The sequence below is a fragment of the Tupaia chinensis genome, unplaced genomic scaffold (genome assembly GCF_000334495.1).
Source record: "Tupaia chinensis unplaced genomic scaffold, TupChi_1.0 Scaffold139055_1, whole genome shotgun sequence".
NCBI classification, from domain to species: Eukaryota; Metazoa; Chordata; class Mammalia; order Scandentia; family Tupaiidae; genus Tupaia; species Tupaia belangeri.
The window spans coordinates 261,282-273,980 of record NW_006198945.1 but is presented as its reverse complement, the minus strand read 5'-3'; positions in this window follow the sequence as shown (position 1 = coordinate 273,980).

The window sequence follows — 12,699 nt, the reverse complement described above, 5'->3', positions numbered from 1 at the left end:
AAAAAACGAAGAAAAAACTTTTCAATACAACTTAAAAATTAATATTTTTAAAAAAATTTCAGTAAAAAAAAATAGGAAAACCGCACGGTGTGTAAGTGCCACGTGAAATTCTAAAAAGCAAAAATTTAAAAAGAGAGGAGACAGAGACCGAGACAGAGGTAGAGAGAGACAAAGACAGGTACAGAGAAAGGAGGCCTGGAAGGGGTCTTCCTACCACGTGAGTTTTCTGTGCTGGAGGCCAAATTATCAGTGGGAATTCTTGATTTCTGTTCCCCCAAAATGGCTAGTCTGCAGAATCCATGAGGCTGTGTCTTCAAGAAGGCCTCTTCCCTTTGCCTGGGAGAATTCTTTCAGCTTCAGGTGGCACTAAAATTATTTAAAACTGGATCTCAGCATATGAGGATTTGGTTGGCCCATGTTGTAGCTCTGAATGATGCTATCAGTGATGAGGATTCATTCCAGATATCTACTCTACTCTGAGTTTTTCTTATTATAAATCTTATATTTCCATGGTTTATCATATTTGTTCATCACAATGGAAATGAATAGTTTTCTTATTTTTTTTTTTGAGAGGTTTTTGCTATAGGGTGTGTGCATTCACCCCTTTCTTTTGTGTCTCTCTGGTGAATGTGCATGACCTTTACAAAGATGACCACTTTTTCAAAATTCATCAAAATGAAGTGCTATCTCTGTCACTGATACAAATACTCCATCAAAATTTCAGTATTTGTTTTTATGGAAAAAGAGACCAAAAACTCTAAAATTTATCTTTGAGCAGCATCCAGTGCTTCAGGAGAAGGGAGGATTATCCAAATTTTGTCCATTCCCATGCCCAGGTTGGACTGGATCACACCACTCAAGCTTCTGGAGTCACCGTTGTACACCGTCATGGACACCGTGTCCGGCAGAACATGACCAGTACAGCGGCAGGTTCTCCCCAGCGTCCATGCAGAAGGAACTGAGTGCCACAGGCGGAGAGAGAATCTGAAAAAGCCCTTGTTTGTGTCTTTTGCTATATCTCTAAAGAGGCTCTAACTTTCATCTTAATTTTCCTTCTTAACAAAAAGAAATACAAATTTGTGGGTAGACAGTGGAAAAGATTGACTCTCTACTCCATTAAATGTTGTAAACTTTTCAAAATTAATGCATTCACTCATAAGTTAATATTCAAGGTACTTTCATTAATAAGACACTGCCTTTGCCTTATAGGAGGTTACAATTTGGGAAGATAGAATCATTAATGGTCTTAAATCATGAGTACTTTCAATGAAAAGCCAGAGGGTGAAGATGCAGACCAGTTCTTGAGGAGATGGAAGAGACTGTGATGCAAAGCACATGAGAAGATTAGCCTATGAAAAGAGAACATGACTCTTCAAGAATAATAGCCATAGGAGAGTAAAGAATGCATACAAGGGAAGTTTGATGACAAGAAAATTGAGGGAATTTGAATCTAATGTCTTTTGTTACTTTTATTGTAGATTTTTCCTCTGAAAATCAATGTGAAAGGTTAAAACAAAACATAATAGTGTATCATACACAAAAATGTCTTACACCCCAAATGTGGGAAAACAATGACTGAATCTGGAAAGTCAATTCTGAGTGAACAGAGACAAGATTAATGCAATAGTCCGGGTGTATAGTTTACTGATCATTTGGGAAGTCACACACAGTTACCACCACCACAATCTCTTTTAAGTTCAGCCTACTCTCAAGAAAAGGGAAATAAAGTTCCATTTCCTGAAGAAAAGAGTATCAAATAATTTGTATATATATTTTAAACAACTATATCAGGGGAGTTTTAAAATTTTCTGACACTTGGCTAACATTTTTAGCCCTTATGATTTAATTGGTGTGTGTAGAGTAGTGAAGGAGGCTTTAAAAGCTCCACTACTCAAAAGCTTCTAATGAGTAGCTAAGGGTTCTCTCTACCACATGTATTCACTCTGTATCTCCTATTACTATAAGCTTTTAGCAAGCAAGCACACAATCCCATGATTGGAACTACACTACACAAGCCCTAATGTTGCACCATATTATGCAAAGAGGTATAAAAACTTCTGATAAAAATTCAATTTTAAAAATTCAAAATATAAACATGATATTTTACAAAAAGGGATGTTACTTGAAGGAAGAGTATTTAATATCTTGCATTTTCAAAATTACCTAGAGTGAAACAAGGATATAAACAAAATGAATTCAAGTGACTTCTGGCTGAGTACAAAGACTAAAACTTACAGATAAAGGCCTAAGTAAGGAATTACTTTGGGCCTACAAAGGATCAGATACTTATTGAAAATTCATGAAAGAATATGACCAAATCTAACTTTGGAGGTGCAAAGATTAATTTTATTTGTCAACTTGGCTAGGCTGTAATAATCTGCCATTTAATCAAACACTGTGAAGGTTTTTTGTAGAAATGATTAACATCTAAAACCATTTGACTTCAAGAAGAGAAGCTTACCCTTAATGAGGATGGACCTCATTCAATCGAAGGCTGGAAGAGTACAAACTGAGGTTTCTCAGAGAAACATCAACTTTTAACTGAGTTTATAGTTTATCAGCCTGCCCTACACATTTTGGCCTGTCAGCCTCCCCTGACACAAGAACCCATTATTTAAAATTAATCTAATACATGTGGATATGAATACAGATATAGACCTGTGTGTAACCTATTGCTTCTTTCTCTCTGGAGGATCCTGATTGATGCTGATTTTGTACTAGAAAGTGGAATGTTGCTGTAATAAATATATGAAACTGTAGAAAAGTTACTGAAATTGGGTAATAGGTAGAAGCTGGGAGAATTTTGAAAAGCTTGAAAGAAAAAACAAGGTTGGTAGAAATAAGGACACTAAAAATGATTTGAGTGTCAGCTGGTGGCACAATAGGTGAGGTGGCTGGATCCCACATGACCAATTGCACAGTTCAAGTCCCAGACTTGGTGGCTTGAGAAACCCATCAGGCACATGTGTGCCATGCTCTAAATCCTGAGAGAACAGAGGGGACTGAGCTACAATCATCCCCCCTCTAGGGAGTGCTTTCTTCCTCTCCCTCTTCTCTTGCTCCTTCCCCTTCTCCTCCTCCCTCTCTCTCCAGTGAGTACATGCACCCTATATCAAAAACTAAAAACAAAAAGTGATTTGGACAGACTCAGAGTGAGGAGCATAGTACAGAAAGCTGCTATTATCTCAGAATACATATATCATGAACAGAATATGAACACTAAAGGTGCTTCGGGTGAGGCATCAGACAGAAATGAGGAAAATGTTATTGGACACAAGAGGAAAGGTGATCTGTGTTATGAAGTGGCAGAGAATTTGGCTGAATCGTGTTCTCCTTACTGCTTACAGTAAAATGCTAGAGGAAAGACATATATTAATGAAAGAATTGTTACACAGAAAGAATCAGCACTTGACAAAATTTTGAGAGTTCTATACTAGCAGAAACACTATCGGCCTGGACAGAGAGAACTCCATGTGAAGACAGAAACACACAGAGAGAATGCCATGTGAATACAGAGGCTCAGATAGGAATAATGCATCTATAAACCAAGCGAAGGGTTCCCAGTAGCCACAAGTTAGGAAGAGACAAGGAAAAATGCTCCCCTGAAGTTTCAGAGAGAAAGACATTATGGCTTCATTGATTCTTTGATTTCAGACTTCTGGTTTCAGACATGTGACAGAATAAATTTCTGTGGTTTTTAAGTCAACTAGTTTGTGGTTCTTTGTTACAGGAAACTAATACAGAAAGTATCAAAAATAGGTGTTGACTAGCCAAAATGTCCTCTTGCATCGAACCAACATGCAAGGTACATGTTCTGTACCTATTTAGGAAGTATAGTTAATATTTTAACTTAATAATCCTTAGATTAATTATATATTAAATAATTTAAAACTTGGCTTAAGACATATTTAAAAGTTATAGTACTCAAAATTTTGTACTCATCTTTCTTAATCTCTAATTTCCTCACTTCCCCTCTCACATGACTGCAAAAATATCAGACAATAGCTCTGCATGGAAAGTCCAGTAAAATAATCAACAGTGTTAGTTTGACAAACATCACTGCTCATTAGTAAGGGATTTAAATTCTGCACAGGCTTTGTTGACATGCTGAGCTGCTAATTGTCAGTCATTTTGATATGCACAATGAATGTAAAATTACTGAAGCAGAAGCACCACATTGATTAGACTGACCCCAGGTATGGCTGCTGGAAGCATTTTCAAATGGTGGATATATATCATAGGTTTCCAGGACCTTGTGACCTAAGGAGCAGGGACCAAATGGTCATCAGTTCCAGTCCCCGAGTTCTTGCTCCGTTAATCAGACAACTCTCAGCTCTTGAAAGAGTCAGGATTGGGCTACATTGCACATTTCTTTCAGTGCTTTAGAATGCAAGGAATTCTATTCATTAGCTTAATACTAATCCCACGGACCGTGCATGGATTGCTCCCACAGCTGTTTCTTGTTAGTGTCTCTGGGCCTCCAGCCCATCTTCAGTCACATACAACCATGCACCTGAGTGGAAAGGAAGCTGCTCATGTAGCAAGATTGCCCAAACTATAGGTCATTGCCCCTTGACGAGGTGCAAAACCATTCAATGGGTTGTAACCAGAATTTAAAAGAAAAAAAAAAAAAAAAACCAGACAGAACAGTATGGATTAAATAGAACAGAAAATACCTGAATACCTTGAGTATTTCATGAACCTTTTTTTCCCCATTTGTTTTTTCACTTGTGTTCATGTGTATATTGGGTCATGACAAAACTGTACCAAAAGTATTTGGTGGGTTATGTTTTAAGAAGTTTGAAAAACAAAGCTCGAAGACATAATAATGATTTACAAATTCCTTTCAGTTTTTTTTTTTTTAAATACTACTGACCCCTGGCACAGTTAATGTGGCTATCCTTCCACTTATGTTTAAGACCATGTCCCAAGGCCAACAGCACTGACACCTGCTAGAAACTAATAGATTCCAAAGACTCCATTCCCCAGGAAACACAAAGAAAAGGGCAAAATGGAGAATAAGAAGAGCTCAGTGGCTTAGCCTTCTTTCAAGGCCTTGTGCTTTCCTTGAAACCTCGGGACTGTGGCTACTTTTCTTATCTTCCTCCCTTTGCTGTGACAAGTTTAGGTTCTAGGGATCAAAGATAAAAGCATCATGGCTCCTCCTGAAGGTGCTCTCAGACTGATAGCAAAGATATTTAAGATAATATAGTTCAAGGAGATGTTGTGTTTTAGTGAGGGTGGCGTTAAGGAAAACAGAGTAGGCTGTTACCAAGAATAAGATGTTGTTAAATGATAGCAGAGTTAGCCAGTCAGATGGGGAGGGAGGGTATTCCAGACAGAGAAGGGCATATATGCAGGGTATATGAAATGAATGGCAAGACCATGGACCTTGGTATATTATAGGATGGCATGGTATATTATAGGAAGGCATGGCATACGATGCAACAGAAACACTGGGTCACACAGCAGAATAGTGGATCATGGGTAAGAAGGAAAGGCAGAGACCAGAATACAGAAAGCCTTGGATATTATACTAAAGAGTTTAGGCATTACCCTACAGTCATGAGAAACCACTGAGGGGGTCTTAAACTGTAATGAAGTAATTAGACTCTCAATATAAAGGGGTCATTTAAGTTAATTATTTCAGATGGGATCTTGCTACATTGCAATCCTTTTGCCCCAGCTAGGACTAGAGGGGTACACTACCCTAACTGGCCTTTTTTTTTTTTTTTTAAGATAAGGTCTCACTTTGTTGCCAAAGCCAGCCTTGAGCTCAAAGGCTTCTTGCCTCAGCCTCCCCAAGTCACTGGGATTACAGGCACATGCCATCACCCTAAAAAGGTCATTTGATAAGGAGAAATGAGTCAATTGCTGGGAACAAGGTGGTAAGCTGTTTGAAGGAAGGAAAGTTCAATAGGACATTATTATCACAAGTCAACTGAGACATGGTAGGGACTTAAGGTTATGGGAAACCAAAGAAGAAATGAAAATTAGAGATTTTGAAGTAATATGATCAAGAAACTGTGGAAATTGGTAAGGAAGCAGCAGTCTTGGATAAGCTCCATGTTTCTTAATCAGACAGTTGGGTGAGCAACAATGTGAGAGAAGCAATGAATTGACTCCACGTGCCTGTAGGACATGTAGGTGAATTAGAATTTAGACAACTGGATCTGGCACTCCCTTTGTTTTGTCTTCTAAGCTGAAGTGCAATAAAATATATATATATATATATACACACCGGACTTCAGTCAATAAATCCTTCCCTTTATAGTCATCAGGCAGCGGTTTCTACCATGTTCCTCTGAAACGTATTTCAGGAGGAGAAAAGTGTCAGTATGCACCTGACACAAGAAATTCTTGAAAAAATAGGGCACAGATGCTGGTATCTTCAGATCTTAGGTATTGCCAAGACTAGAATAAATTCTTGTCATTCCAGTACAGAACAAATGAGTTTCATTTTGAGAGCCAAAGTATTTGTATGGATGGAGAAGAGTCAGCTGGGTCACACCATGGCCCCAATCTCAAAAATTTGTCTCAGACTCCAAGAAATGGATTTGTATACATGAAAAGGGCTTGGTTATGTTATGAACTATACAGTCTCAAGCTCTCCTAAATGGAGCTATTTTTATTTCTAGGGACAAGGTGAGTAGATCTCCCAGGGATATCAAGACCTGTTTGTCAATTTGCCATGGGTGTGTGCAGTATTGGGGTGAAGTAGAGATGTACTTGGGTTCCAGCCATAAACTTGCTATCAGCAAATGTTATTGAAGAACAAACCTCCAGTTAAAAAAAAAAAAAAAAAAAAAAACTCAGGAATTCCTTTCATTTCTCAATTTTTAAATGATCACCATTTTCCTCCACCAATGAAGAAATTACATTTTGAAATATCTTTCTAAGGGAAAGTAGTTAGTAACCTTATGGGTGTTCTGTCTGTGGGGAGGTGGGTGTTACGGTAAAGAAAGTCCTGGCATGTTTTCAGTGGAGAGAGCATGGCATAGACCTTAGTAAAGTTAAAATAAGAAAAATTAAAGTGTCAGAAGTGAAAACACTTAGCATGTCTTCTGTTTTCAACACCATGCTTGTTTTCCACCCCCAGCATTTAGAGATAACAAAGAGAATTCTGCTGATGCAGATTAGATTTTATCCTCTTTTCCAAACTCACTACTCACCTTAATCTCTTCATAGATCATTAAAGACCTTCCTGCCACTTGCCTCTGCCTATTTCACTGGGGTGCTTTATTCAAAGTAGAGCAAACTCCAAATGCTGGGGCTTCTCAGCTCTATACCATTTAATAGAGCTAAGAAATCAAAGGCAGAAAAAAAAAAGAAATCAAAGGCAGCAGTTTGACAAAATGAACTAGATTGATGTTTCCCTCAATTATACCTCCAGCTCTGATACCACCCAAGTTCCAGCCCTGACTTTTCAGTGGCTTTGGATATGTCCTCTTTATATCACTCTGTCCCCTCAGATTCTACAAGCTTCAGTTGTATTCTTGTTTCCGCTTTCTCACCCTACTAGCTGCCACTTCTCCCTTTTGTTCCTCAGTCTACCTGAATTCTCCTGATCCCAAAAATGTGAACATGTGAGTCTTATAGGTTACATGGTTCACTCCTAAACACCAGTCTTTTACTTCTTGATTTACATTCATGCTTTAGTGCTGTCATGACCCTCAAGACCATTAAAAACCAAGCACTTTAAATCTTAGGGCATCTGAGGGTCCACAGCTGTCTACTCAACAACTTTAAAAGGGTATCTCATTGGCACCTAAAACTAACCACAGGCATAACTGAATCCATGGTCTTCTCCACCCTCACCCCAAACTGTTCCTCCTTTCTTGGTCTCTTATCTCAGAGATGGTATCATCACTTCCCTAAACTGCTCAAGCCAGCTTCATCCTTGCACTGACTTATGGGCCCATTCAGCTGCCAGTCCCCAACAATCTCACCTTAATAGCTTTCAAATCCACTTCCCTCCAACACCCCTGCCCTGCCTCAGCACAAACATTTCATATTTCCTTTTAGACTAAAAGTCATAACTATCCTCCACGAAGTCACCCTGATCCTCTGTGACCAGAATGCTCTTTCTAGAATGTAGTTTTAAGAATGATATTCTGCATCTTTGTATCTTTAAATACCTTCCACCCAGAAGATACTTTCTAAGACCTTCCATTACATGGCCCATTCTGGCCACTCCAATCCCATTGGCTATAACTGAACACCATTCCTGTACTCTCACATGCTATTCCTCCTGCACACAAAGCTATCTAGTCCTTGTCCTTCTCAAATGCCCTGATACTTTATATTGCTTCCTCCTCATTCTATAAATTGGCAAGTAGGAGTCCTATGTCTAACAATGTGGTCATACTAAAGAAAACACTAATCTGAAAGTATATGTTTCTAAAGGGTATCTACCCAGAGTAGATGGCCTTTGTTTTGCAGAATGCCTAGCTGAAATTCATAAAATAAAAAGATAGGACTAGGGTTGAGTTAAAGGTTGGGTTGGGCAAATTGTAGTATATACTGGAGTAAGAGAATTGTGAGTTTCAAAGGAGGAGGAGGCAGAAAGTTTGGCATACAGGAAATGAGGGCCCTGAGAAAGGAGAGAAGAGGACATGTGAGGAGAATGTAAAAATGAGAGAGCCCAGTACTATGGTGAGGTGCTGTGGCCTGAGAAGAAAAACATTTACTGAGAAACCCCCAGTGATGAGAATGGTCAAGGGATTCAGGGAAAACTGGATTTCATGGCATTCAGTATGACATGGCTCGTCTTAACTCTTCTTAGTTGTAAGTCCCTCTATTACCCAAATCTTCTATAAACATCTGTTACAATGGTTCTTTGCATTGGTGCAGAGCAGTCCTCCAAGCCAGAGGCCATGCAGGTATGGAGAGAGCACAGCTGGTGTGGAGAGAAGAGAGTACTGCCAACAATCAGGAGATGGCCAGGGAGCAGACTGCAGTGTGGGATGACCAAGAGAAAGTCAGATGCACAGAACTAACCAGACATCTGGGCCAGTATTCAGTTTTCTACCACCTGAGGGATTGTGTCTTGGGGCAATCTATAAGATATCAGAGCAAAACGAAGCTCAGCTTCTAAATAAAGAAAAGTGGATATAACTACAGAAGGGAGTGAGTAGAATCACATTAGAGATGTGAAGTAACTTGACAAGATCACTGATGACAATTTAAAAAGAAAAGACTGGTCTTTATTCTCTGGATCCTTAATTTAAAAAGTCTATTTTTTCCAGCAGGTCGAAGGAATAATGACATGGTTTTTATTCAAACTAGGGAGAAAGAGAGAGATGTATGTGGAAGAGAAGAAAGGAGTTGATTATCAGTTTGCTAGAATTCTCACAATTTCTAATTTAGAAATTCAGGAAACTAAAATTTCTATTATATCTTACATAATAGAATTTATATAATAGGCAAGTAAAAGTCATCAAGCCTGAGATGACAATTCAGGACATATTTTAATGCCAAAAGAAATAATTTCAGACATAAAGTATATTTCCAAACTCTAAAAAAAAATATATTCATTCACTCACAGCCCCAACAAGTAGATGTGAGAACATTTGGAACCTCTACAAAGTCACCGAAATTTTAGAGAGACTAATGTCTGCCTAGGACCTCTATGCTAAACTAGATTTGGGAAACCAGCATGAAGGGATATGTATGTGAAATAAGACTTACTGATTCTTAAAGCAGGAGCAAAATCCTAGACATTCTGGGGTTCATGGGTTCCAGAGTAGTTGCTAATTAACTTAGATGTATTAGGATAAATTAGGATATGCTACAGTAATAATCACAAAATTCTCAGTGGTGAAGCACAAGATTATTTCTCACTCACACAAAGTCTACAGCACATCTGGCAGATTGGGCAGGATGATTTTGCTATATCAGCACACACTCCCACAATCACTTTTAAACATATCCACTCACAATTCATTTAGTAGTCACATGAGTACACCTAACTTCAAGAACTCAAGAACATGCTAAAGGGGCCAGTAGGTGGCATGGTGGTTAAGGGCACTGGACTCCCCCATGGCTGACTGCAGTTCAAGTCCTGGACCTGGTGGCTTGCTATCTCACTTTCTCTCTGTCCCTCTCTGGTCAAATTTAAATAAACAAACAAACTTAAATAATTCAAAAAAAAGGGAAAGAAAAAAGAAAAAGAAAAAAAGAACATGCTTAAAAGAAAAAAAATCCACTTTGATTTTGAGTTGATTTTTGTATATGGTGTGAGATAAGAGTTCAAGTTCATTCTTCTGCTTATGGATATCCAGGTTTCCCAGCACTATTTATGTAAGAAACTACCCCATTGTGTATTATTGGTACCTTTGAGAACTGTATATTTCAAGACAGCAAAAAGAATAGATTGAAATGTTTTTTGCCATGAAAAAATAATATATGTGAGGTAATGGATTTGTTAGTTAGCCTGTTTTAATTATTCTGCATTAAAATATATTAAAATATCACATTTTACTCTAAATATATACAATTATTTATCAATTGGAAATAAAGTGTAAAACAACTGAGCAAATAAAATTTATAAATACTGAAAAATAAAATAATACATATAGAAAAAGAAAATCAGATGATGGACTAGAGGACTGAAGGAAGGGGATCATGGCATGGCCAAAACCTGTGGTGAGTGCTCCTCTCTCAACACACCCATGTACATGCATGCTATCATGAATAAAGAAAAAAAAATTAAGAGGATCTGGGCCATCTAGATGGCATACTGGTTAAGGTGGCTAGATCCCACATCACTGACTACACGGTTCAAGTCCTGGACCTGGCCATTTGAAAAACATGCTAGGTGCATGTGCATGCATGCCCCAAAATCCCAAGAGGAAAATGGAAGAGATGGGATTGGGGTGTTGTCATACTCCCCTGGGAGGTGCTTACTACCTTCACCCTTGTCTTCTCTCCAGCAAGTTCATGTACATACCTTATAGAAAATTTTTAAAAAGAAAAAGAATCAGAAATCTTGGCAAATATTAGTAATGTCTACTACAGACACATAGCATATTTTTAGATTTTACTTGCATTCTTATAGGACAAATAAAGTATTTCCAGATATTTTCAAGAATTGAAAGTTTTTCCTTCCTCCCTCCCACTTGTTCCTTGCTTCAGTCTGATGTAACCAAGAAAAAAAAAATTAAATGTTAAATTCAAATACATTATTCACTTTAACCCAACCCATTTCACTAGTGAGAGACTAAGCTTTCTTCTATCATACTGTTTCTCAACATCAGTATTATTGACATTTGCGGCTGGGTCATTCTCAGGCACTATCCGGTGCACTACAGAATCAATTAGCAGTATTTTAGCCTCTGCCCACCAGGTGTTACTGTTACCCTCCCCTGCCTCCCCAGTACTCTTGGTTGAGAAACACTTTCTATTTCCTTCCTTTGACCACTAGAGGAATGTAGGAAGGGTTCAGATAATCAACCATGTAAGATGACCCAGTACTGAAGTTGAGTAGAAGTAGACTAAAGATAAAAAGACTGAAATTTACCACTTACTTTCCCTGGGACACTGAGCAAGTTTTTGAAGTTTTCTTTACCTTATTTACCAAATGGGGGAAAAAAGTTACTAGTTTACAAACTTATTGTAAGGATTAAATGAGACACTAAATTATCCCATTCTTTTCTGTTTTGGAAAACTACTCCAATTATACAGTCAGTTCCTATATATCAGGGAGTCTATTTCTGGACTTTTTGTTATGTTCTAGTTTGCATGCTATTGTGAGAATTCCTCACTGTGTTGATTAACCATTATTAAGCCTTCTATTAATCCATGTGTGATCTGTTCTGGGAAACTTACCCCTCAGAAAAGGGACTGGAAATAGAAACGGAAAAGGCCTACAGAATCATACACACTTCAGATAAGTTTATCACTGTAAATCCCCCCAAACCCACAAAGTTACTAAGATGGTTTATAAATATGTCTCTCAGTCCCTGCCTCATACCTTGTGCCTCACACATAGATATAGGTGCCCATAAATTATTGCTGAGGAACTAAATGACTGATTTCAGACCTAAGTCAAGTATGCTTACCATTAGTGGATTTCTCCACATCACCATAGGTTATAAGTCACAAATTTGGTGGGTTAGAGGCAGAGAAAGAAGGCATTAATATAGGCAGAAATGGTGTCAACAGTAAGAAGTGACAGGTGACAGTCTGACATTAAAAAATAAAATGAAAAAGCAGACATTAATTTAAAAATACAAACCACATGCTCTAGAGAGTACACAGCCATACACGTCACAATAACCCCTTAGCTACATTATACTGTCAGTACATAATAATTGACATTCCTAATAATGACTCTGACATTTTAAAAAATGCTAATTTCTATTCAGCATGTTCTATTTTTAAAAATTCAGGGTAGTGTGTAAGGCATTTGAAAAGATTTCCATAATAAACTTATAAAATATGTGATTTGCAGTGTACCTTAGAGATTATCTAATCTAATTTTTTACTAGATGAAGAAAGTCAGTCCCAGAAAGGTGAAGTACATTTGCCCAAGGTCAGGAACAGGAGAGGTAGAATTGGAATAAAAGCCTTAGTTTGCAAGACTCCAAGCCAACTGCTTTTTGCATTACTGTACAACTTCATGAACAAATATGTATTTTAAGATTGCCAGATTTAATAGTTGGCAGCATAACAGAGGTCTATTTCAACTATTTGGAA